Genomic DNA, 27,183 nt, shown 5'->3' with positions numbered 1-27,183 from the left:
TTGCCAATATTCACTCAATACTGTACTAGAAGCACAGCTTTGATTTTTATGCTCAAGTCCCAGTGTAGGGATTGACTCAACAATCCCCTGGCTGAGAGGCAGGAGTTCTTTTTAGATGGAAATTGCCCAAAATTCTGAATTGTGCTGGATTAGGTGAAAAAAGCAGTGTGTTTATTGGTTTCACAAATGCCTTTTCCTGCCTGATTAAACATCACTCAATGCAATTTCAAAGTGCTGGTGAGGATCACACAGCCAACTGGGGCCGGGTGGGGTCTTAAGCATGCGGCAAAGCCTCTGAGATTGGGGCCCCGATCTTAAAGTTACACTCCCTCCCTCCCACAAAGATTGAGATCCCCCAACAGAGACCAGGACACCCCCAAGGAGATCAGGCTCCCCTCAGTGGACAAGGGGAACACTCTACCAACCACCACACACAGAAGGGCAACCACCCCTCCATCACACAAAGATCTGGGCACACCACATCACGCAAGCATCTGGGTGATCCGACCCCTCCGCTGGCATGGGGCACTCACTGGCACAGTCCCCACCCCCATCCCAATGCATGAGCAACTCCCACCAACAACCATCAGGCATTCCCCAACACCTAAGGGCCCCACATGTTGGCAGTGGCAGGGTGCCAGCCATGTCCCTTACCACCCGAGGGACATACTCACCTCCGCATCCCCGGTGTGGTCATTGTGACTGGTTTTTGCTTTTGAGGATCCAGCATGGGCAGACGCTATGGTGTAAAGTATATTTAAGTTTTTAACATTCATGGAAATCTGGTTCATGCCCATGGTCATGTCACCGGCGGGGAGGTGGGGATGATCTCAAACCGAGATCTCACTGGCGCAAATCCTGTTATGGTACTTTTGTGAGATTTAGCAGCCATAACAGGATTTGCACCCGTGGCAAATGGGCTATCTAACTTCCGCCCTTTGTTTTTCCATGGGATGTGAGCATCACTGACAAGGCTAGCATTTTTTGTCCATCCGTAAATTCCCTTGAACTGAGTGCAGCGAAGCCTCTCAGAGGGCAGTTAAGAGTTAGCCACATTGCTGTGAGTCTGGAGTCACACGTGGTCTGACTGGGTAAGGACGGCAGATTTCTTTCCCTGCAGGACATCATGAACCAGATAGGTTTGAACAACAAAATCAATGATGGTTGCCATGGTCACAACTATTGAGACTAGCTTTCAATTTTAACTTGATCGATTAATTGAACGTAAATTCCAACCGTTGCCATGGAGAGATTTGAACCTATCTCCCGAATGCATTAGCCTAGGCCTCTAGGTTACTCGTCTAGTGATATCTAAGTTCTCTCAAACCTGCTGCAGATCGTATCTTGGGAAAAAAGGAAAAGCAGTTTCCAGAGAAAAGCAAGTTTTTTTTGCAGGGTATCCCTTTCTCCTCCATAAGACGGTGAACAACAAATTAAATAAAGATAAAAATAAAAGATATATGTTAAGGAATAATAGATTTGTCTGCTGGCGTTCATAGTTAAACTCACTACCAACTCGATGACCTAACCAAGTACTTCTTCTACTCCTTTTCAAATGTTAGTTTGTTTCTAATATTCTTCCCAATCTGTCCAACAGCAAGATACAAATTTCCATTGTGTGCGAGCACTGTTTCTTTGTATATAGAATCCCTACAGTACAGAAGGAAGCCATTTGATCCATCAAGTCTGCACCGACCCTCCGAAAGAGCCCACTCCCTCTCCCTATCCCTGTAATCCCACCTTTGGTCACTAAGGAGAAATTTAGCATGGCCAATCCATCTAACTTGCACATCTTTGGTCTGTGGGAGGAAACCGGAGCACCCGAAGGAAACCCACCAGGCACGGGAGAACGTGCAAACTTCTCACAGACAACGACCCAAGGTTTGAATTGAACCCAGGTCCCTGGCGCTGTGAGGCAGCACGGATGCCCATGTTTTCTGTCCTTGTTATGTTCTTTGTCACAATATCCCAATTACTGACCTGGGGCGGGATTCTCCGACACCCCGTCGGGTCGGAGAATCGCCAGGGGGGGTGGGATTCGGCTGGAGCGGGAATCGCGCGGCGCCAGTCGGCGGGCCCCCCCCCCCCGGCGATTCTCCGGCCCGCAATGGGCCAAAGTCCCGGTGCTGTAATGCCGGTCCCGCCGGCGTAAATTAAACCACCTCCCTTACCGGTGGGACCAGGCGGCGCGAGTGGGCTCCGGGGTCCTGGGGGGGGCGGGGGGGCGATCTGGTCCCGGGGGCCTGGCCCGCGATCAGGGCCCACTGATCCACGGGCGGGCCTGTGCCATGGGGGCACTCTTTTACTACGCGTCGGCTGTGTAGGTCTCCGCGATGGGCAACGCGTAGGTGACCCCCCCCGTGCGCATGCGCGGGAATGACATCAGCAGCCGCTGACCCTCCCGTACATGCGCGGACTTCCGCAGGCCGGCGGAATCCCTTCGGCCCCAGCTGGCATGGCGCCAAATGCCTTCCACACTAGCCGGCGGGACGGCAACCACTCCGGCGCGGGCCTAGGCCCTAAAGGTGAGGGCTTGGCCCCTGAAGGTACGGAGAAATCCACACCTTTGGGGCGACCCGACGCCGTAGTGGTTCACGCCACTCCATCCCGCCGGGAACCCCGCCCTGCCGGGTAGGGGAGAATCCCGCCCCAGATTCTAGCTGGATAGGAAGCAGGAGTTTAACAATGCTCTCTGAATAGTAATTGTGCAGTTTAAACTAGTTCACTCCCATAGTAGCCTTTTGTACACAAGGAATTAGGCCTACATTTGCCTATGGTGACAGTTTGTGCTCCATATTGGGTAGATGAAAGCTGTACAAGTCAGCATAGATTTCCCAGTACATTCAGTTGGAAATTTTTAAATATGATGATGAAGTTTTTTAAATTTCTGTGTCTGTCAGGTATTGTAGTAATTAAAACTAAATGCCTCCCAATCCAATTAAACGAGGAGTCACCCATTCCCAATCTCTATGCCATTGTATTTAAGCTTATAGCAAGTGTGCCCCAATGGCTTTGCACATGTTAACGGGAGAAGATGTTCCCTTGCATCAGCTCTGTTTGGCATGTTTTGGCAACATCCCAGTAGATTCGGATCTTACCACAGAAAGCTTCCTGCAACTTTTCAAGGCCAAAGGTTGTAGTGCAGCCTGGAAATGCAGCACCCAACTATAGGCACCCAAGTTCCTCATCTTGAAACAATCTGCTGTGAGAATTGTAAATTTTGGAAACCAGCTATTCAGTCAAAATTGTAATATGTTGGAGAAGAAATGGGTTTTGTATGAGTCCCATAATGTCATGATATTGGATAATAAGAATATAGTATGTATGTTTCCAGCGTACACACAAATACCCTCTCTCCAATTTTGATTTCAATTCTCCCTTTGTCCCACTCCCCCTGCCCCCCCCCCCCCCACACACACACACACCCCTGACCCTGTGATCACCTCATAAATGGGCAATGGAGACATTATCCTGCATTTTCTGAAAATAATGCACAACTTCATTTGAGTTTGCCGTAGCCACAAGATCTGGAATCTTGGGCCAAGTATATTGCAGAGATTAATTTTACTTTTGATGCAGCTGATATAAATAACACATGCCCTTTACTCACTGACCTTGATAAATATGAAAAAAAAAAATCAGCTGAGTGGTGGAAAACAACAATGAGAACATAAATCACTGTCTGGCAGCATTGTGCCTGGTGCAGCCGGTGTGACGCTTTTGAATTTGTCACAAAATGGTACATTAAAACCCTCCCACAGATGCAATCTGAAGGCAGAGATTTGGGAAATTGTTATTCCTCTCTCCAGCAGCCTTTAACGCTGTAGATGGTGCCACCTGCCGACCCGATTATTTCTGGGGGGGCTTCAGATCGGGAAACAAAATTGTAATTGCAGTCCATGTTTGCATTGAGCAAAATCGCTTAAGTCACCACATGCTCCAATTATACATTTTCACAAGGGGAACCACAATTAATTTGATACTGTCAGTATAAGCAGAACAAATTAAATGGAGCGCAGGCCATCTGCTGGTGATTTTACTAAATTACTGTTTATATCGCAAGATAAATATTAGTGGGGTGAAGATTATTGGATTACTAATTGACAGCAACAGTAGCTGATTGCTTATTGTTGCAAGACCATTCTCGAGTGAGATTTCCGGGAACAACCTCTCTTTATATTTATTTAAATGCAGAAGACACAGCTCTAGATCTTTCGCACAACACATTTTTGTCTTTTTACTGACATTTGGAACACTCAAAGACAAGCGGGCAGAATCATAGAATTTACAGTGCAGAAGGAGGCCACTCGGCCCATCGAGTCTGCACCGGCTCTTGGAAAGAGCACCCCACTTAAGTCCGCACCTCCACCCTATCCCCGTAACCCAGTAACCCCAACTAACCTTTTTTTTAGACACAAAGGGCAATTTAGCATGGCCGATCCACTGAACCTGCACATCTTTGGATTGTGGGAGTAAACCGGAGCACCCGGAGGAAACCCACGCAGACACGGGGAGAACGTGCAGACTCCGCACTGACAGTGACCCAGCCGGGAATCGAACCTGGGACCCTGGAGCTGTGAAGCAACTGTGCTAACCACTGTGCTATCTTGCTACAGGAAACAAGACAATTTAAATATAATGGGCCATTAGTTGTTGTTACTAACAGGGCATCTCATGATGGCTGCTGTTAGGTCCACTGGTTCTTGGCAAGTTTTGCATTTTTTGCATCCCAGGTGCTGAAAGTGTGAGCTGATAATGTTACAGTGAGGGAAATAGTGAGCACAACTGGGGACCTGACAGAATAGGACATGCCACTGTGTATCTTCCCAACCAATCATATTGAAGGACTGTGAAATGAACAACGCATGGACTAAGTAGGAACTTTAAATGAGAGTGAGCGAATTCAATGTCAAATTAGATACATAATGAGAGAAAAAAAAAGGCTTGCCACCTGTCCAATGGCAAACTGTGCTGAGGCCATCAAGCCTGTGCCATGCAAACACTTTTCTCATGTGGCACATGCAGCTCAGCACCTTCCGCTCACTAGAATTACATCCTATGAAGCTAAAGACTGGGACCACCATGAGTGCCATACATCTTGACCCATTGGCTCCTTGCAACTTTATCCCAGGATGGCAGACAGAGGCAGTAGCCAGAAGACCCTAGAGGCAGCAGGGCCCAGTTTCCCGGAGCACGACCTGGACATGTTCCTGACAGAGACTATCACACATCCTGTTCCTGAAGGACCCAAGCTCCCTATGGCCACCACAAAGGATCTTGGGTGAAGATCACAGAGGTATTAGCCATCAGAGGACCTGGTTACAGTGCCAAAAATGGTTCAGTGTTCTTGTGTGCAACAGCAAGGTGAGTGAGATGTGCTTACTAGGCGTGCTCCCCGTCATTGAAAATACTATATGCCAGGCTTCAGTTGGACATAGGGCACAGAATGTGTACCAGCACTACAGGGTACTTGTCCATGTGTAGAATGTGGTAAAAGATGGCAAGCTCTTCAAGTAATCTCCAATCACCGTGCCTCGATGAGCCATCCCATCACATTTTCCTCCTGTTCTTGCAGGCGAAGAGGGCGCCAAATGAGAAGAACTCCAGAAGATTGAGGGTGAGACCCCAAAGCTCCGCACAAATCAACCTGAGGAGGTGAGGGCAAAGCACATTGCACAAATGCCATTCATGGAATATGTGAGTAATGGTGACCCCTCCCAGGTGTACATGGCTGTGATGCCGATGCATGGACATGGTGGGGGAAACACTGAGTAATGAGCACAGCACCATTGAGCTTCCAGGACATAGGTTTCTGTACACAGCTCTCTCCAGACATGGGAGGGCAATCGCAGGGACCTTCCCTGAACCAGTGAGGCAGACCCTCTAGAGTCTTAATTTCGGACCCAGTTTTTGGACCTTCAGCAGCAGGTAAGTGACCATCTGGCTGAATGCCCCATCTGGAGCATTCCGAGTCATGCACTACGAATGGAGGAGTCCATCGATCTCAGGTTGGAGAGCGTGTGGTCGGCAGCCACGAGAGAGTGGCCAACCTCATCTAGTGATTCTCATGCAGCAGTACTTGGAATGCATCCAAGAGTTGTGAAAGCTCCTGCATGGTGTCGATGCTTCCATAGCAGTGGTTGGAGAGGAATTAAGGGCCGTGAACAGGACTATGCCGCGGGTGGCAGATTGGTGACTCGATGAAAGGACCGCTTGTCCCTGCAGCCCACTCCATCCAACCATCAGGACACCACACCAAGGGCTGAACAACCTGAACTGGAGGGTGAAGAATCCGAGCGTTTTGAGGAAATTCCACCGTCCTCTGACAAAAACACTACCCCGGGAACAAATGAGGGTGGCTGCCCTGCAGAGGTGCAGCTGGTGTGGTCGCAGGGTGGGCCACAATGGGCCCCTGGACTACCAGGCCACTTGCGTAGGGTATCCAGTAGACCGTTGTCACGTGTGACATGTCATTGAATGCATGATGTAAATATTGCCATGGTGTTGGATGTTTTGAATTCTCTCTCGTCCCTTTCAGGTTTTGTGTCATGCTCTTCCAAAGCAACCATCATGTGAAGCAACACTGGATGTTCAGATCGCTGGTCATGATGGTGTTCTGCATGGATTTCTGTGCCCCTCAATGGTTACATTGTGCACCTCATCGCTGGAGTCTCTTCCATGGGCTGTCCTCCTTACTTTACTCCCCCTCTTGCAATTTCTCCTGCTCTACCTCCTCCCCTTCTACTTCCTCCTCATCTGAGGAGGGACTCCCTACCTCGCCCTCCTCTGACTCCAGTGACAGAGGGAGGCAATGGCATAGTGGTATTATTACTGGACTAGTAATCCAGAGAGCCAGGATAATGAGCAGCAGATGGTGAAATTTGAATTCAACACAAAACAAAATGGAATTACAAATCTAATGGTGACCATGAGACCATTGGCGATTGTCATACAAACCCATCTGGTTCATAAATGTCCTTTAGGGCAGGATATCTGCCGTCCGTATCTGGTCTGGCCTACAACAAAATTCCATCTGAAATGGCATAGCAAACCATTCAGTTCGAGGGCAATGAGGGACGGGCAATAAATACTGACCCCAGTGATGCCCACATCCCATGAATGAATTAAAACAAAAGACACCTTCCAGTGCCAAGTTATGTAGCATGCAGTAAGCTACAATCATATGAGATACCCTGTCAGGTGTGTACTGAAGAGCCACCCTAAGAGGTCGAGTCACCTGCATTACATCTTGAGCAGGCCAATGGCTTATTCAGTGATAATCATTGGATGCAGTTGGGTTTCATGGGATCTTTGCTGGACATCAGGCTGCCACAGGAGGATGCGCAGACACCATGGGCGAGATTCTCCGACCCCCCGCCGGGTCGGAGAATCGCCGGGGGCTGGCGTGAATCCCGCCCCCGCCGGTTGCCGAATTCTCCGGCACCGGATATTCGGCGGGGGCGGGAATCGCGCCGCGCCAGCTGGCGGCCCCCCCCCCCCCCCCCCCCCCCTGCGATTCTTTGGCCCGGATGGGTCGAAGTCCCGCTGCTAGAATGCCTGTCCCGCCGGCGTAGATTAAACCACCTACCTTACCAGCGGGACAAGGCGGCCCGGGCGGGCTCCGGGGTCCTGGGGGGGGGCTCGGGGCGATCTGGCCGTTTTGGGCGCCGGTCGGCGGACATCGCGCCAATACCAGAGAAGTTCGCCCCATATCCCTAAATATCCATCCGTTGGGTTGGTGTCAACTTCTGAAGCAGCCCTAATTCACGAAGAAAAAATGAGTCACGACAGCTGCCAAGAATCAGACATGAAGGAACCCCTTGCAATCTGAACAGGGCAGCTAAGCATTCAAAGAGTGGAAGCCTTTGCTGTTTATGGCTGCGTTTGTGTGAGAGTGGAGCTGCTCAGTGCAGGAAGAGATCGGGACGCCATTTTTAAATGGCACCCAGATCTCTCGAACCCCCCCACCCCGATGCGACCCCTAGACCCCTCCCAATGTCCCAACTCACCTATAAGGGGGTCCTCGGGCTCCCCTGCAGCCCACCTCATATGGGCAAAGCACCCCCTAGCCCATCCCTGGTGCGGGCAAAATGTCAGCCTGGACCTTGGCACTGCCAACCTGACACCCTGCCCGGAGGCCAACCCCCCTCCCCCCACCCACCCAAAGTGCCGTTCAGCCTGCTTCCTGTTTGTTGGGACCAGTGCTAAACAATGCCTCAGTCTCCGGGTTTCTTCGGCGAGGTCGGTAGGTGCTGGGTGGCCATTCCATCCAGCATCAGCAGAGTCAAATGGGTTTCTAAACTCACTTAACTCTGCCAGACTGTGACAGATCATGACGTCGCGCAAGATCTGGTTGGAGGCCTCTCCCGAGATCTACCGGCTGTGTCCCACCCCGATTCCAGCAGGACACGGCCGATAAATCACGTCTATACTTCGACTTGACTTTGTTCTGTTTGTCAGGATTCACTTGGCATGGGTGATGAATATTGACCCCCAAGCAAATCTTTGTTACACGACCAGAAAGGCTGAAAATATATTCAAAATTATGCAGTCAATATCTGTGGACATAAAAAGTGTTCTCTTAATCTCTGCACCAATGATTTGAGGACATTTGTTTAGTTCTTAAGGGGACGGTATAATGTGGAGCAGTTTCTATATTTAAAGGGCTCATAAAAACAAACTGAGGTGTTCCTGAAATTGGCCTGTAACTGCTGACCAGTGGAAGATTCCACCTTTTATCAGTACAATTACTTTTACACGAGCTGCTTTCCATTTGAATGTTCAATCACCTGTCCCTGCCTGAAATATAACATCAAATTTATATTTGATGAGACATTGCAGAGACGCGTGGCTTCAGGGATGGTGCAGGAGGGAGGGTTTCAGATTTCTGGATAATTGGGGCTCATTCTGGGGTCGGTGGGACCTCTACAAACGGGATAGTCTACACCTGGACCAGAGGGGTACCGATATCCTGGGGGGGGGGAAATTTGCGAATGCTCTTCGGGAGGGTTTAAACGAGTTCAGCAGGGGCTTGGGAACCTGAACTGTCGCTCCAGTATACAGGAGGTTGAGAGTAGTGAGGTCATGAGTAAGGTTTTAAAGTTGCAGGAGTGTACCGGCAGGCAGGAAGGTGGTTTAAAGTGTGTCTTCTTCAATGCCAGGAGCATCCGGAATAAGGTGGGTGAACTTGCAGCATGGGTTGGTACCTGGGACTTCGATCTTGTGGCCAGTTCGGAGACATGGATAGAGCAGCGACAGGAATGGTTGTTGCAGGTGACGGGGTTTAGATATTTCAGTAAGCTCAGGGAAGGTGGTAAAAGAGGGGGAGGGGTGGCATTGTTAGTCAAGGACAGTATTACGGTGGCAGAAAGGCCGTTTGATGAGGACTCGTCGATTGAGGTAGTATGGGCTGAGGTTAGAAACAGGAAAGGAGAGGTCACCCTGTTAGGGGTTTTCTATAGGCCTCCGAAAAGTTCCAGAGATGTAGAGGAAAGGATTGCAAAGATGATTCTGGATAGGAGCGAAAGCAACAGGGTAGTTGTTATGGGGGACTTTAACTTTCCAAATATTGACTGGAAACGCTATAGTTCGAGTACATTAGATGGGTCCGTTTTTGGCAAATGTGTGCAGGAGGGTTTCCTGATACAGTATGTAGATAGGCCAACGAGAGGCGAGGCCGTATTGGATTTGGTGCTGGGTAATGAACCAGGACAGGTGTTAGATTTGGAGGTAGGTGAGCACTTTGGTGATAGGTGACCACAATTCGATTACGTTTACTTTAGTGATGGAAAGGGATAGGTATATACTGCAGGGCAAGAATTATATCTGGGGGAAGGCAATTATGATACGATGAGGCAAGACTTAGGTTGCATCAGATGGAGAGGAAAACTGCAGGGGTTGGGCACAATGGAAATGTGGAGCTTGTTCAAGGAATAGCTACTGCGTGTCCTTGATAAGTATGTACCTGTCAGGCAGGGAGGAAGTGGTCGAGCAAGGGAACCGTGGTTTACTAAGGCAGTCGAAACACTTGTCAAGAGGAAGAAGGAGGCTTATGTAAAGATGAGACATGAAGGTTCAGTAAGGGCGCTCGAGAGTTACAAGTTAGCTAGGAAAGACCTAAAGAGAGAGCTAAGAAGAGCCAGGAGGGGACATGAGAAGTCTTTGGCAGGTAGGATCAAGGATAACCCTAAAGCTTTCTATTGATATGTCAGGAATAAAAGAATGACTAGGGTAAGAGTAGGGCCAGTCAAGAGCAGTAGTGGGAAGTTGTGCTTGGAGTCCGAGGAGATAGGAGAGGTGCTAAATGAATATTTTTCGTTAGTATTCACACAGGAAAAAGGCAATGTTGTCGAGGAGAATACTGAGATTCAGGCTACTAGACTAGAAGGGCTTGAGGTTGATAAGCAGGAGGTGTTAACAATTCTGGAAAGGGTGAAAATAGATAAGCCCCCTGGGCCGGTTGGGATTTATCCTAGGATTCTCTGGGAAGCTAGGGAGGAGATTGCTGAGCCTTTGGCTTTGATCTTTAAATCATCTTTGTCAACAGGAATAGTGCCAAAAGACTGGAGGATAGCAAATGTTGTCCCCTTGTTCAAGAAGGGGAGTAGAGACAACCCCAGTAACTATAGACCAGTGAGCCTTACTTCTGTTGTGGGCAAAATCTTGGAAAGGTTTATAAGAGATACGATGTATAATCATCTGGAAAGGAATAATTTGATTAGAGATAGTCAACACGGTTTTGTGAAGGGTAGGTCGTGCCTCACAAACCTTATTGATTTCTTTGAGAAGGTGACCAAACAGGTGGATGAGGGTAAAGCAGTTGATGTGGTGTATATGGATTTCAGTAAAGTGTTTGATAAGGTTCCCTACGGTAGGCTACTGCAGATAATACGGAAGCATGGGATTCAGGGAGATTTAGCTGTTTGGATCAGAAATTGGCTAGCTGGAAGAAGACAAAGGGTGGTGGTTGATGGGAAGTGTTCAGACTGGAGTCCAGTTACTAGTGGTGTACCACAAGGATCTGTTTTGGGGCCACTGCTGTTTGTCATTTTTATAAATGACCTGGAGGAGGGCATAGAAGGATGGGTGAGTAAATTTGCAGATGACACTCAAGTTGGTGGAGTTGTGGACAGTGCAGAAGGATGTTACAAGTTACAGAGGGGCATAGATAAGCTGCAGCGCTGGGCTGAGAGGTGGCAAATGGAGTTTAATGCAGAAAAGTGTGAGGTGATTCATTTTGGAAGGAATAACAGGAAGACAGAGTACTGGGCTAATGGTAAGATTCTTGGCAGTGTGGATGAGCAGAGCGATCTCGGTGTCCATGTACATAGATTCCTGAAAGTTGCCACTCAGGTTGAGAGGGTTGTTAAGAAGGCGTACGGTGTGTTAGCTTTTATTGGTAGAGGGAATGAGTTTCGGAGCCATGAGGTCATGTTGCAGCTGTACAAAACTCTGGTGCGGCCGCATTTGGAGTATTGCGTGCAATTCTGGTCGCCGCATTATAGGAAGGATGTGGAAGCATTGGAAAGGGTGCAGAGGAGATTTACCAGAATGTTGCCTGGTATGGAGGGGCAGCACGGTAGCATGGTGGGTAGCACAATTGCTTCACAGCTCCAGGGCCCCAGGTTCGATCCCCGGCTTGGTTCACTGTCTGTGCGGAGTCTGCACGTTCTCCCCGTGTGTGCGTGGGTTTCCTCCGGGTGCTCCGGTTTCCTCCCACAGTCCAAAGGTGTGCAGGTTAGGTGGATTGGCCATGCTAAATTGCCCTTAGTGTCTAAAATTTCCCTTAGTGTTGGGTGGGGTTGCTGGGTTGTGGGGATGGGGTGGAGGTGTGGGCTTGGGTGGGCTGCTCTTTCCAGGGGCCGGTGCGGACTCGATGGGCCGAATTGCCTCCTTCTGCACTGTAAATTCTATGATCTTATGAGGAAAGGCTGAGGGACTTGAGGCTGTTTTTGTTAGAGAAAAGAAGGTTAAGAGGTGACTTAATTGAGGCATACAAGATGATCAGAGGATTGGATAGGGTGGACAGTGAGAGCCTTTTTCCTCGGATGGTGATGTCTAGCACGAGGGGACATAGCTTTAAATTAAGGGGAGATAGATATAAGACAGATGTCAGGGGCGTCATTCTCCGACCCCCCGCCAGGTCGGAGAATGGCCGTAGGCCGCCGTGAAACCCGCCCCCGCTCCCGCCGAAGTCTCCGGTACCGGAGATTGGGCGGGGGCGGGAATCGGGCCGTGCCGGATGGCGGGACCCCCCGCTGGATTCTCCGGCCCGGATGGGCCGAAGTCCCGCCCAGAAATTGCCTGTCCCGCCGCCGTAAATCAAACCTGGTATTTACCGGCGGGACCAGGCGGCATGGGCGGGCTCCGGGGTCCTGGGGGGGGGCGTGGGGCGATCTGATCCCGGGGGGGTGCCCCCACGGTGGCCTGGCCCGCGATCGGGGCCCACCGATCCACGGGCGGGCCTGTGACGTGGAGGCACTCTTTCCCTTCCGCCTCCGCTACGGCCTCCACCATGGCGGAGGCGAAAGAGGCTCTCCCCACTGCGCATGCGTGGGAAACTGTCAGCGGCCGCTGACGCTCCCGCGCATGCGCCGCATTTCCGCGCCAGCTGGCGGGGCAACAAACGCCATTTCCGCCAGCTGGCGGGGTGGAAATCCCTCCGGCGTCGGCCTAGCCCCTCAATGTTGGGGCTAGGCCGCCAAAGATGCAGAGCATTCCGCACCTTTGGGCCGGCGCGATGCCCGTCTGATTGGCGCCGTGTTTGGCGCCAGTCGGCGGACATCGCGCCATTGGGGGAGAATTTCGCCCCTGAGGTAGGTTCTTTACTCAGAGAATAGTAAGGGTGTGGAATGCCCTGCCTGCAACAGTAGTGGACTCGCCAACACTAAGGGTATTCAAATGGTCATTGGATAGACATATGGATGAAAGCAGAGCAAGGCAGGCCAGCAGCACGGTTCAATTCCCTTACCAGCCTCCCCGAACAGGAGCCGGAATGTGGCGACTAGGGGCTTTTCACAGTAACTTCATTTGATGCCTACTCGTGACAAGAAGTGATTTTCATTTCATTTTCATATGTTTAAATGTAAATTTGGTCAACTCTCTGGAGTTTGATCTGAGCTCTGTACCTGCTAGGTTCTGTACCTGCCTAAAGACAAATTCAATGAGTTACCTAATTATTGTTTAAATTAAAGCAAAATAAAAATATCTCTTTTATACAGTCAACCATGTATGAGATTGATGAACTGATTGGAAGAATTGATAGGCATTGAATTCTTAGCACATTTGAGAAAAGGTGAGGTAAGTAAAACTCAGAAAATAACTCCGTGGGGAGTAATTTGAGATATGCCATGTGGCAAAAGTAGCATATGTGACTTTAGACCCATGCTGGGGTGCGGGAATGTTAACCCTCCCAAAATAAGTAGGTTTGGGTTGGCTGACATGTAAAAACATAAGAAAATCTGAACTGACCCTAAGTCGCCTCCAACCCTCCAATTTCTGGTTTTACTGGAGCCAGAATTGGGGGTGGTCTACAAAGCTGCTCGCAGGAAGAGGGCTGGTCATTTAAACATTATAATGAGGATGTATATCTCAGAATTACTCATCATTTTCAATTTAATCCTGGCTGACTGGGTTTCCCAGCCTCTGGAAAACGAATAGCTAAAGGCAGGGGAGCATTAGGTACCCAAGTGCCTTTCTACTTGCCTATAGGATCCAATTTAACAGTCCACCATGGTCAGACATCCCTTCAATCTTTCTAATCTCCCCCACTGACCCTTCCGATTTCCTCCCCAAGTCCAATCCAATTTCCACTTCCAATCTAACCCCAGGCCAAAGACCCTTCCGATCTCCACCCAAAGCCTCTGCTCCCTTCCTCCTTGTTCCCAGCTCCCTGGCTGCAGTCTGAAAAGAAGGCCTTCGCACCTGAGAGACAACTAGCCCCTCGAGCTGGCTACCCAAGGCCCGGAAACAGAGACAAATGTTGTTGCTCAGGCCCCATCATGAGTTTTGGAAGGAGAAGGATCCAATGCAAACTTGTTCTTCCAGGTTTCTCAACCTTAAAGTCGTACCTTTGCCCTCGCCCCAATTCCTTTCAAACCCCATATCCGGCTTATGGTTCCCAGAGCTCTCCATCAGTTTTCTTCAACTCAAGTCTGTTTTTCTTTTAGGCCACTTGATAGAGATTGATTGCTATGATTAATCAATAACACCATTATTGTTGTACCATGCAACTACCAGGACATTAGAAGGTGAACTAGATTGACCTTGATCTATTTTTATCTAGCAATTCCCATGTTGCTAAGTGATGTATACATCAAAATGGTAAAGATTTAAATTCACCAGATCCACTAGCTGCTGTCGATTGTTAATAGTCCATTAAGGAGGTGATCAAGATAAAGATTTTTTGCAGTCGGCAGTGAAAGTTAAAAAGCTAATTGGAGATCTTTTACTCTAAAATCTCCTGCTCTTAATTACATCATCACCACGGTGATGAATTTTACGACAACAATTGAGAGTTATGCTTGGTACAATGCCTGTGGCAGGATGATGTTTTTGAAGTAATTGTCCTAGAAAGGCTTCTTGGTTTGTTCTTTAAACATTGCTATCTGTTTTTCCTCTGTGGCTGTAGAGATGAACATCGTGTTTGAGGTCTAAGACGTTGGCCTGAAAATTCCAGCTTGTGCCTTATGAACAGGTGGCACCTGCGTGCATTTCTACATCTCGGAAGTGCAGCGCCTGTCTGGATTGCACCAACAAAAGAGTTAGTTTATCTGTGTCTCTGATTTTTATGGAGAGGCGGAAATCAATGGGTAAGGCTGAAAATGTCTGAAGGACGTAAAGCTAAAATGAATGGCAGAAAAATATAATTATTTTTTGTTAAATTTCTCATCCTGGCTAGTTGTTGCGAAAGATGACCAACCCATGGGTCATTGGCATCATGAGGGTGGGGTGGCGGAAAAAGAGTTGGTGGGTGATATTGATTGCAGCAAAGTGCAGAGATTGGTTCTTTGGACTGGAGGGTGTGGAGGACAGTAATTGTGATGGGGGAGAAGAGGGTCTTTGGCCGGAAGGGAGACGGCTGTAAGTTTCCTTGAGGGGTCAGTGGGAGGAGTGCTTCTCCTCTTGGCCCACAAGGTGTGCTGGAAAAGACAATGAGCTTGTGGAGCCAGCTGCCTCCTAGGTATCACTGCCATGTTTCCCAAGCTTTGGGAAACCCCAGCACCAGCAGAAAATTTGAAATCATGGGCAGGATTCTCCCGTACCGGGCGGGGCGGGGGTCCCGACAGGTCGGAGTGGCGTGAACCACTCCGGCGTCGGGCTGCCCCAAAGGTGCGGAATCTTCTGCACCTTCAGGGGCTAGGCACGCCCCGCGGTGGTTGGCGCCCCGCCGGCCGGCAGGGATAGGGGCCTGGCGCAATGCCAACATGCGCCGAAGGGCCTCCGCCGGCCGGCGCGAGTCGGAGCATGCGTGGGAGCGCGTGTTGGCGTCATCCCCGCGCATGCGCAGAGGGATTCACTTCCGCATCGGGAATGGCGGATGACCACGGCCTCCGGTGCGGAAGGAATAGAGTGCTCCCACGACACAGGCCCGCCCGCGGATCGGTGGGCCCTGACCATGGGCCAGGCCACCGTGGGGGCACCTCCCAGAGCCAGATCCCCCGGAACCCGCCCGCGCCGACAGGTCCCGCCGGTAAGGGACCAACTCTAATTTACGCCGGCGGGACCGGCATAGAACGGGCGGGACTTCAGTCCACCGTGGGCCGGAGAATCCGGACAGCCCCGGGGCCCATTGAGTCGTGTCGGAGCCCGCCATTCTCCGAGGCGGGCGGCGCGACTCACACCGGGCCAGTTTTTGGGGGGCAGGAGAATTGGGGGATGGTGGGGGCGGGATTCACGCCGACCCCCAGCGATTCTCCCACCAAGCGGGGGGTCGGAGAATCCTGCCCCATGTTCCCAATTGCACTTTGGGAGCCCAATTTAAAGACGTCAATTAAGTGTCCAGATTCTGCAAGGCAGGATTCTCGGACAGACTGTTGCGTACTGCTGGAACAATGTTGATGTGCATTTGGGTGGTGGTGTGGGATGTTGAACCATTCCATAATCTTCCCTCACTTGTTGTGGGAGGGTTAATATCAATATTGGTATCTAATCAAACCCCTTTATAATTTTAAACACATATTTGAAATCATGGGCGGGTTTCTCCGTAATCGGCGCGCTGTCCGCCGACCAGCGCCAAAAACGTCGCGAATCAGTCCAGCATTGCGCCGCCCCAAAGGTGCGGAATTCTCCACATCTTGAGGGGCCGAGCCCTTACCTTGAGGGGCTAGGCCCGCGGCGGACTGATTTCCGCCCCGCCAGCTGGCGGGAAAGGCGTTTGGTGCCCCGCCAGCTGGCGCGGAAATGACTTTGCCGGGCGGCGCATGCGCGAGTGTGTCAGCGGCCACTCACGGCATCCCCGCGCATGCGCAGTGGAGGGGGTCTCTTCCGCCTCCGCCATAGTGGAGAACATGGCGAAGGCGGAAGGAAAAGAGTGCCCCCACGGCACAGGCCCGCCCGCAGATCGGTGGCCCCGATCGCGGGCCAGGCCACCGTGGGGGCACCCCCCGGGGCCAGATCGCCCCATGCCACCCCCAGGACCCCGGAGCCCGCCCGCACCGCCATGTCCCACCATCCTAAACGTGGTTCAATCCACGCCGGCTGGCGTGGGTTCACAGCGGCGGGACTTCGGCCCATCGCGGACCAGAGAATCGCCGGGGTATTCCCGCCGACTGGTGCGGCGCGATTCCTGCCCCCGCCGAATCACCGGTGGCGGAGAAGTCGTGACATGGCGGGGGCGGGATTCACGCCGGCCCCCATGCGATTCTCCGACCCAATGGGGGGTCGGAGAATCGCGCCCCTGGTCTCAACCTTCAAAATTTAAGGAAATCGAAGACAAATTTACACAGCCAGTCTTCATAATTTACCTCTTTAAGCTCTGTTGTCATTCTCATGTATCTGCTCTGCAACACTCCAGGGCCTATATATTAGTCACGAGCTGCAGTCTCCCAGGTTGACTTCAGTAATTTAGATGGCAACTCATCAAGGTTCTATACTACTAAAGTGTAAGTTTCTCACTTTTGCATTCCAGTGACAGAGAAATAGACCAATATCCCATTCATCTTTTTTTACCTGTCGCCAGAAGAAAATGTTGAACCTGATTTTCCAAATCCCAGTAAAAATCAGTAATATTGGCTCTGGTAATACTGAAATTCCAAGGTGTGCAAGACAAGTTCAGATAAATTTTACTGGTACCCTTCTTTTCCAGGTTTTACAGTTTTGTCCTCCTGCATGGGCATCCAAGCCTCTTCGCTCTTACACAATCCCTGATTTTTTTACTATGAAGAGAATAAGCAGCATGGTAGCACAGTGGGCAGCACTGTTGCTGCACAGCTCCAGGGTCCCAGGTTCGATTCCTGGCTTGTGTCACTGTCTGTGTGGAGTCTGCACGTTCTCCCCGTGTCTGCGTGGGTTTCCTCCGGGTGCTCCGGTTTCCTCCCACAAGTCCCGAAAGATGTGCTGTTAGGTGAATTAGACATTCTTAATTCTCCCTCTGTGTACCCGAATAGGCGCCGGACTGTGGTGACTGGGGGCTTTTCACAGTAACTTCAATGCAGTGTTAATGTAAACCTACTTGTGACAATAAAGATAACTATTATTATTATGAGGTGATTTGTGTTTCTTGGAACCAAAATGAAAGACCTCACATTTGCACGCTTTGAATATCATTTGCCACAATTTTAGCCAATCACAATTTTTTCACGTCCCCTTGTAATGTCCTGCTCTCTAATCTAGCATCATTATGTAGACTTGGATATACACACTCTGGCCTAGAAATCTGAGCAGACAACATTCCTTCTCAGGTGCTAAAATGTCTCCAACTTGGACTTCCGGGTCAGCTATGTGGTGAGCAGTCACACATGCGATGGCTCCTGCATGTCTGGAGGGCTCAAACTCGATGGACTATATGTCTAAGATGTTTGCAAAGTTAGTGGGGGGTGGGGGGTTTTGCCGTCCTTTCCTGAGTTGGACCGGGCCCATCGCTCGCTGAGGCAGAAGCCTAGATCTGGGGAGCCACCACCGGCAATCATCATCATCAGGTTTCATAGATACCTGGACAAGGAACGGGTCCTGAGGTGGGCGAGACTGTAGATGGGAGGGCCACGTCAACAGAATATACCAGGACATTGGGGCAGAGTGGGCAATAAGGCGTGCGGCTTTTAACAAGGCCAAGGCCGCGCTGTACAAGGGCAATCTGAGATTTGGTGTAGTGTACCCGGCTCGTCTTCAGGTGACCTTCAAGGACAGGGATTATCACTTTGTTGTGGTGGAGGATGCAAATCAGTTTGTCAAGAAGCATGGGCTGGGGTGAATTAAAGTGCTTAAGGACCAAGACTACGAGGCGAGATGTTTGTTCACTGTTAGGTTAATCCATATCTGGATTTAGATATTGGGTTGTTGTGGGGCTTTGTTGGTGGGTATTTCCTCTGGGTCAGTTTGGGTTTACATATTGTATTATTGGAGTTATTTGGGTTGTTCTGTGTTAATGCTTGGTATGGGCGGGGGGCTGATTGCTGGTATACTGTTTGGTTGTCTTTGATTTTTATCCTTTGAGTGGGTCAGCCTGCTAGCTGTAAAGCTAGTTAATGGGATATATCTGCAGCCTGTTACCATTGGGGTGGTTACTTATTAAAGTAATGAGCTTTTTGTTTCTGTATTGTTTGGCATTGCGTCAGGGGAGTGGGGGGGGCGGGGGGGGGCTTTTGTTCTTCTGTTGGTTGTTTGTTTGGTTTGCTGGGAGGTGGGGAGGGGAAGGGGGTGGGGGAAGGGGGAAGGTAAGGAAAGTCACCGTAACCTCAAGTGACCAAAGGCTGCTTTCCACTTTGAGGGGGTGAGCTGACTGGTGGTGATCACTACACCTCTGAAGAGTCACATCAGCCTCAAACTTCTCAGGTGTGCAAACGCCCGTGACCTCTTTACGAGGCCATTTAACCCCATTACATTCCAAGTTGTCAACCGGACGGGAGCCTTTTACCGCCGTCCCCCCCGTCCCCGTCCCCCGTGTCCCCCCCTCCCCTCCACCCCATCCCGCCAAACCCAGGATCAGCCATATCCACCCGATGAGGCAATCCAGCAATGCCTCAGCCTGCACCAATGCCAGGCCCACCCAGGATGGCCCCCATACCCCCTTTGGAGCCAGCACTAAAACAAAGAAATAGTCACCGTCAGCAGCCTACCCCTCGCCCTGGGGGCTGATTTAGCTCACTTAGCCAGGCAGCTGGTTCGTGATGCAAGGCCAACAGCGTGGGTTCAATTCCCGTACCGGCTGAGGTTACTCATGAAGGTCCGCCTTCTCAACCTTGCGGGGGGTCGGAGAATCTCGCCCCTGATTAGCGTCAACTGTTGGGGGGGGGGTTGTCTTTTTGATAAGGTTTTGCTTTCTTTATAGGGGGATAAGGAGGGGTGGACTGGGGTAGTTTGTATTGTGTTGGGGCTTCCTATATTGTTATTTTGTTGTGCTGAAAATCCTTTTTGAATGTGGTGAATGTATTATACTAATAATCCACCATTGTATCAGTATCATGCTTTGCCTTTGTATTTGTATCTATGCTATGCTGTTGCCTTTGTGGGCTCCACCTATGGGCCATTGTATGGCATCATCCATAGGGGAACATGTTGGGACATGTATGGGCTCCGCCCATGGCTCCTCCCCTTGAGGGGGGGTATAAAGAGCAGTCGACCTGTAGGCGGCGCAAAGTATTGTATCAGTCGCAGGCAGGCACAGTTCTAAGTTGATTAAAGCCACGTTTACTTTTACTCTTGTCTCGAGTGAATCGATGGTCGCATCATTGAATAAAAGCATTTTAAAAAGCATTTAGAGCAGCATGGCAGCACAGTGGTTAGCACTGTTGTTTCACAGCGCCAGGGTCCCAGGTTCGATTCCCGGCTTGGGTCACTGTCTGTGCGGAGTCTGCACATTCTCCTCATGTCTGCGTGGGTTTCCTCCGGGTGCTCCGGTTTCCTCCCACAAATCCCAAAAGATGTGCTGTTAGGTGAATTGGACATTCTGAATTCTCCCTCAGTGTATCCCAACAGGCGCCGGAATGTGGCGACTAGGGGATTTTCACAGTAACTTCATTGCAATGCTAATGTAAGTCAACTTGTGACAATAAAGATTATTTTAAAAAAAGAGAAAGTCGCCAAAGTAATGAGCAGGAAGCATGCGCACAATTCCAGCCAGCAGTGCCCCACTCCACCATATTGCACAAGGTGCTTGCACTGACTTCAGCAGCACACATTGGAGACATTCAAAGGTGGAAACTATTTAAATTATGGTGCTGAATTTCTTGCAGAACACAATCACAATCTAAAGCCTTGTCACTGGTTGAACTCACACAGTATGACATGTCACCCATCGACAGCGCCAATACAAATATAAATTCCAGAAAAAATATATATTTAATCCAGTTACTGAATTTTATGTATGTACTAATTAAGGTGTGTAATTAAGAATGACTTATTCCTAAGTGCCTGTCCTGCATGCTCCTTTCCTTATCCTGGTGCTCCTCCAAGTGGATACTGGTGGAAAGCTGATAAATTTTCACTGGGGACATTTTATGTGCCTGTGGTGGGCAACCTGGAGCAGCTCTGGGCCTTGAGAGACCCAGCTGCAGGCAGCAGTATTCAGCGTGGGCCATGTCAAGCTGACTCGGGTGTCTGTGGCACGAACAAGGAGAGCAGATGACAGGGGAGGAGCGCATGTCATCCTCAGAAAGGAGAGAAAGTGCCTCTTCAATAGAGGTACGACCACCCAGCTGAAACTACACCTGTAATGATGTACTTTTGTAGACATTTTTAGCAGAACGCAAAGGGTTTTAATTACATCCCAGTTACAAGTGCAGTTACATGTGCAGGTTGTGACATGATGTGAAATGTTCAGAATACAAAGGGTTAATGTCATATCATAATTAACCACTAGATGGAGCTAGATGCAGAACTATATAAAGCACTGAATCACAGTTGGAGAGGTCTGGAGAGAGTGCAGAGTGCATTACTACTTGTATGGCCTACTACATTGTGGAAACAGATCATCATCCTCTGGTCAACAATATAAAGAAAGATCTCAATGACATGTCGCCGAGACTTCAGCGTATGATCATGAAACTACGTCGATATGACTTCACTTTAGTCTATACCCCGGGCAAAGAACTAGTTGTAGCAGATTCATTGTCAAGAGCTACGAATTACAATGATGAGAAAGCATCGGAAGTAGTACTCAATGTTGGAGCACATGCCACATTTGTCGCAGACATATTACCTGTGTCTGAAGAATATACGATAAATGCTGGGACCCTCGGAAGTACAGAGAATCAATCAGTGGGACCTTGTTGTGCATGTCCGTAGATCCTGAAGATAGCAGGACAGGTAGATAAGGTGGTTAAAAAAGCATATGGTATACGTGCCTTTCTTTTTTGAGGCGTAGAATATACCTTTCTTTATTGAGGCGGGGAGGTTATGATGAAGCTGTACAAAATGCTCTTTAGGCCACAGTTGGAATACTGTGTGTAATTCTGGTCACCACACTATAGGAAGTAAGTGATTGCACTAGAGAGGGTGCAGAGGAGATTCACCAGGATGTTGCCTGGACTGGAGTATTTCAGCTATCAAGAGAGACTGGACAGGCTGGGGTTATTTTCCTTGGAGCAGAGAAGGCTAAGGTGTACAACATTATGAGAGGCAGAGAGGGAGAGGAAGGACTTTTTCTCCTCAGCAGATGGGCCAATAATCAGGGGGCATAGATTTATGGTAATGGGCAGGAGGTTTACAGGAGATGTGAGGAAAATCTTTTTCACCCAGACAGTGACGGGAATCTGGAACCCACTGCCTGAAAGGGTGGTAGAGGCGGGAACCCTCACAACATTGAAAAGGTATTTAGATGGGCACTTGAAATATTATAGCATACATGCTACAGGCCAAGTGCTGCAAATGGGATTGGAGTAAATAGGTGCTTCCTGGCTGGCAATGATACGATAGAGCTTCTTTCTGTGCTGTAAAAGCTCTAAGATTCTATTGCATTACATGTTATATTTAATGAGGTATTTTTAAAAGTAGATGGCTATTTTACTAAGAATGCTATCAAATTATTATTTTTTAAACTGGACTCTCACAGTCTCCCATTCACAAAGTTGCTGTTTCAATCATCATTAACATTATATTAATGTTATCATTTGGTTCATACTGTTCTCATCACAAAAGGAAGTCGGTGAAGGATATAAAAGTATGCAAAGATTGGCTTTAGTTATATTTATTTACAGAGCTATACATTACAAGCATATACCTCCTAGTACTATTACACCTTAGCTTTAGTCTGTCTATTTACAGGACTCAAATAAATCAATTAAACTAAATTAATATACAATTCACAGAAATGATCAGGAATTCTCTGGGTCATTATACTGAAACGCTTCTATGATATTAGGATGTAATAAACAAAATAGGAAGACAGGTAATTGTTTAATTTTGGACTCAACCACAGTCGACTGCAACATTTCCTTCTTGGTACAATGTGGAAAAAGTTTTGACATTGTTTAAACTTTCTCCTCCTGACATAATGGAGCTCAATGGAATGTTACTGTTGTCTCTTTAAGCCAGTTGGCAGAAATTAAAATAATCTTTTAAAACTATCAAGAACAGAAACTTCTTTGGGTTGAGCTGTCAGAGTCGAAGCTTGTGAGTTGGAAGTCCTTTACTAAGTAGCAGCCACTCTTATGAATCCTGTGAGAAAACAACAATAGGCTTATCATTGCTTGAATTTATCAGGCCTTTACAGTTTTAATATGTAAATAAAGTAGAGGGAATTGAGGTTATCAATATGACCACATATTTCAAATATTACAAACTTACCGCTTTATAACACTATGTAAGTAACAGGTAATGTCATAAAAATACAAAAGACAATAATCTCCCAGCAAATGTACTCCATCTTGAAGAGTTGAAGAGACATTCTTTCTTCTGCAGGAACCCAGGAACCCAAATGGTCTAGACTTAATAAAGGTCACATATAAATCTTTTTCCTTGCACCTCCTGTCTCCAATCACATATTTTCCATTCCTCTCACGCTTCCTAATTGATCAAAACATGTTCTGACCCCAAAATCAAAGAAGCTTAATCTGTGTGTGTTTTTTTAATACAAACTTTTGGTTCTCCACCCTCACCCCAAGTCCCACTGCCTAAGGCCAAGGCTAGCTACTTAACCTGGGCAGAGTTGAGCTGCGGGACAAGATGGATTAAAATTCAATTTTTTTTAATATGCTGAATTAGTCAGCCTCACATGCCTTCAGGGAGCGCTGCATTTGACCTTAATGCCCAGTCCTGATCGTACTCTGGAGATCGATCCCCTGCTGTAAAATTAGTCTATAGAGGAGTATAGCTTTGACTATGTTGTCACAAATACAGCAGCAAACATGAAACAGTCCACAATTAAACGTTGTTGCTTGGACTAATCAGAACCACATAGAAACACATGGCAACAGAATTGTTAAAAGTGTTGACAAAGAGAGCGCAGATAAACTTTTTCCACTGGCAGCAGGGTCGGTAAAGGACACATATTTAGGATAATTTGCAATAAAAAAAAAGCCAGGGAAAATGTAGCCGATCCTTCAGCAAGAACGCATTAAATTTCAAATAAGCCAACATTGAAAAGAAAACAGAAACAGTAATGCAAGTCTCTTTAGGAAGGGCAATTTTCAAAAATTGCCAAGCTCTGCCTCCCAGCAGTCTACAGGACCTTCAAAACCTGACATCCACACAGAAGCAGTAACTTTGCAGATTCAGCAATCCAACTTGTTAACAGTGTTGATGCCGTTTAGATATTCCAGGGCCAGTGTTTATGAGTATGATACTGAGTTAACCTAAAAGGGAAGCATGCGTTTGTAAGTTTATCAATATTGCAATAGGTTATTAAAAAGCAGAGTTGTGAACATTAACCATTTTCTCCAACTGGACAGGTTCAGGCCAAACCTCCGAGATAGGAGTATCTATAAGGGGGGGGGATTCACCTAGTCTACAGAAATGGGGCAAAATTCTCCCCCAACGGCGCGATGTCCGCTGACTGGCGCCAAAAACGGCGCCAATCAGACGGGCATCGCGCCGGCCCAAAGGTGCGGAATGCTCCGCATCTTTGGGGGCCGAGCCCCAACATTGAGGGGCTAGGCCGGCGCAGGAGGGATTTCCGCCCCGCCAGCTGGCGGAAATGGCGTTTGGTGCCCCGCCAGCTGGCGCGGAAATGCGCCGCATGCGTGGGAGCGTCAGCGGCCGCCGACAGTTTCCCGTGCATGCGCAGTGGGGAGAGTCTCTTCCGCCTCCACCATGGTGGAGGCCGTGGCGGAGGCGGAAGGGAAAGAGTGCCCACACGGCACAGGCCCGCCCGCGGATCGGTGGGCCCCGATCGGGGGCCAGGCCACCGTGGGGGCACACCCCGGGGTCAGATCGCCCCGCGCCCCCCCCAGGACCCCGGAGCTCGCCCACGCCGCCTGGTCCCGCCGGTAAATACCAGCTTTGATTTACGCCGGCGGGACAGGCAATTTCTCGGCGGGACTTCGGCCCATCCGGGCCGGAGAATTGAGCGGGGGGTCCCGCCAACCGGCGCGGCCCGATTCCTGCCCCCGCCCAATCTCCGGTACCGGAGACTTCGGCGGGGGCAGGATTCACGGCGGCCAACGGCCATTCTCCGACCCGGCGGGTCCATGATCTGGAATGCACTACCCGAATGAGTAGTGAAAACAGATGGCAGAGTAACTTTCAAAAATGCAGTGATTGTATAGTTGTACAGTAAGAATGTACAAGGCTATTGGGAAAGGACAGGGCAATGGAGTTAATTGGTGGCTTGTTTAAAGAGCCAGCCTGGTACATTAGGTTAAATTCTGTGCTACATGATTCTTTGATTCTATGATAACAAAACACGTTTGGGTCAGTAAACAATATACTGATGAGTTACAACCTGACATTCACATAGGTGCTTTTTACAGTATGGACTGATAGTTAAGATGATTCCATGAGGGTAGACATAGAGAAGATGTTTCCAGGAGAGGCCAAAATTGAGGGCCATAAATATAAGATTGTCACTAATAAATCCACTGAGCATTATGGGAGAAACTTCATTAGAGGTCAGTTGGAAGGTGAAACGTGCCAACACATCAGTAACTAAGGGAATAATATAGATGCATTTACATGAATAGTTTGCTTCTATGCTGTACATTCTCTGTAATTTTACATAATTAACCTCTTTCCCCTTCCACCAATTAGAAAGAGCACAATGTGCACCAAAATTAGGTACCAATAATTGTGGCACACAGTACCTAAACGATCCTCAAGTTATCATTCTCATAGTTGTAAAGTATTGCTGCAGATGCTGTTTTGAATACTGGAATTCAATAAGGTGCCAAGAAGTAGCAGCATGGTTTACAACGGAACCCATACACAAACTAGGAGCAGGGGAGGACATTTGGTCCTTTGAACCTGCTCTGCCATTCAATAATATCATGGCTGATCTGGGGCGAAATTCTCCAACCCCCGCCGGGTCGGAGAATCGCCGGGGGCTGGCGTGAATCCCGCCCCCGCCGGTTGCCAAAGTCTCCGGCACCGGATATTCGGCGGGGGCGGGAATCGCGTCAGTTGGCGGGCCCCCCCGCTCGATTCTCCGGCCCGGATGGGCCGAAGTCCCGCCGCTAAAATGCCTGTCCCGCCGGCGTAAATTAAATCACCTACCTTACCGGCGGGACAAGGCGGCGCGGGCGGGCTCCGGGGTCCTGGGGGGGGGCGCGGGGCGATCTGGCCCCGGGGGGTGCCCCCACGGTGGCCTGGCCCCCGATCGGGGCCCACCGATCCGCGGGCGGACCTGTGCCGTGGGGGCACTCTTTCCCTTCCGCCTCCGCCACGGTCTCCACCATGGCGGAGGCGGAAGAGACTCCCTCCACTGCGCATGCGCGGGAATGCTGTCAGCGGCCGCTAACGCTCCCGCGCATGCGCCGCCCGGAGATGTAATTTCCGCGCCAGCTGGCGGGGCACCAAAGGCCTTTTCCGCCAGCTGGAGGGGCGGAAATACGTCCGGCGCCGACCTAGCCCCTCAATGTTGGGGCTCGGCCCCCAAATATTAAAAATATTGGCTGTTACTTTGTTGTGAGTTTTATGAAATTATTTGTATTACGGTACTTGAATTATAACTTTTGCTGCAGTGAGAAAACCTCTTATGAAAACAAAAGCAGGTTCACTGAGATACAAGTCATGCTTCAGAGTTGTCCCTGATTTTGTATCCACTAGAATTTTTAAATTCTCCAGAAATGCAACAATTTAGGCTTTAGATGACACACGCTGGCTACTTCAGGTAAGTGCAACAATAAAAAAAACAATCACAAGATGAGCAAGTTCCGACTGCAACCTTGGGTTGCAAAAACCAAAAAGGAATGTGGATTTAGGATTCAGATTCCCAGAATCATGCTTATTGCTATTTAGTTGTATACCAATCGTGAAGAGTGCTGTGTATTGTACAAGAGAAGCTGTCACAAAGACCTTTAAAAGAATGACTCCAGTATAAAGAGCTGTGATTAATTTGAGTGAGGTTTGACAATAATATCATGGGTGTAGGCCTGCAAAACGTAGTGATCCCAACTGTTTAAAGGGGATGAATTAATCTTCACATACGGATATTAAAATATGGACAGAAAGATAAGTGAAACAATTTGCTGAAAATGATCCTAATTCCATTCAGAGTCCCAATAGTGTGTCTCTTTCTTTATGTTATGTTTTGGTATGTGTGCTGTTAACGTCACATTCAGTTGAGATCATGATAATCCAAAGTAGATCTGGTTGCCAGGCATTTTACACTTTGACAGTTTTCAGAATGAAGTGGAAACATCAAATGATACTGAATTAATATTCTCTGTGTTCACGATGTGGATCTCTTCGTTCACAGCCCATGTTAACTTTAATGTCCTGAGAAGATGCAATGATATTCGCTCCAATGCAGTGTCTTTTATCTTTTCAACACATTTTTGCAGCTTTTGTACAAAAGAAACTTTGGGATGTAGACTGGTGTGTTAATACACAAATGGATTATTTTCATCGTTCCGCGGTAAAAGGAAAATTAAC

At 48.9% G+C, this 27,183-nt stretch overlaps 1 protein-coding gene across 11 annotated transcripts in view; it reads right to left on the bottom strand.

Annotated features, from left to right (window-relative positions):
- Positions 1–27,183, bottom strand: part of rbfox1 (RNA binding fox-1 homolog 1) — a 2,508,969-nt gene that overhangs the window by 1,442,820 nt on the left and 1,038,966 nt on the right. The gene's annotated exons all lie outside the window — the stretch shown is intronic.

Source organism: Scyliorhinus torazame, chromosome 17, assembly GCF_047496885.1.
Source record: "Scyliorhinus torazame isolate Kashiwa2021f chromosome 17, sScyTor2.1, whole genome shotgun sequence".
In the NCBI taxonomy this organism is placed as follows: domain Eukaryota; kingdom Metazoa; phylum Chordata; class Chondrichthyes; order Carcharhiniformes; family Scyliorhinidae; genus Scyliorhinus; species Scyliorhinus torazame.
The sequence above is the reverse complement of the archived record's forward strand: the minus strand, read 5'-3'. Positions and strand labels throughout refer to the sequence as shown.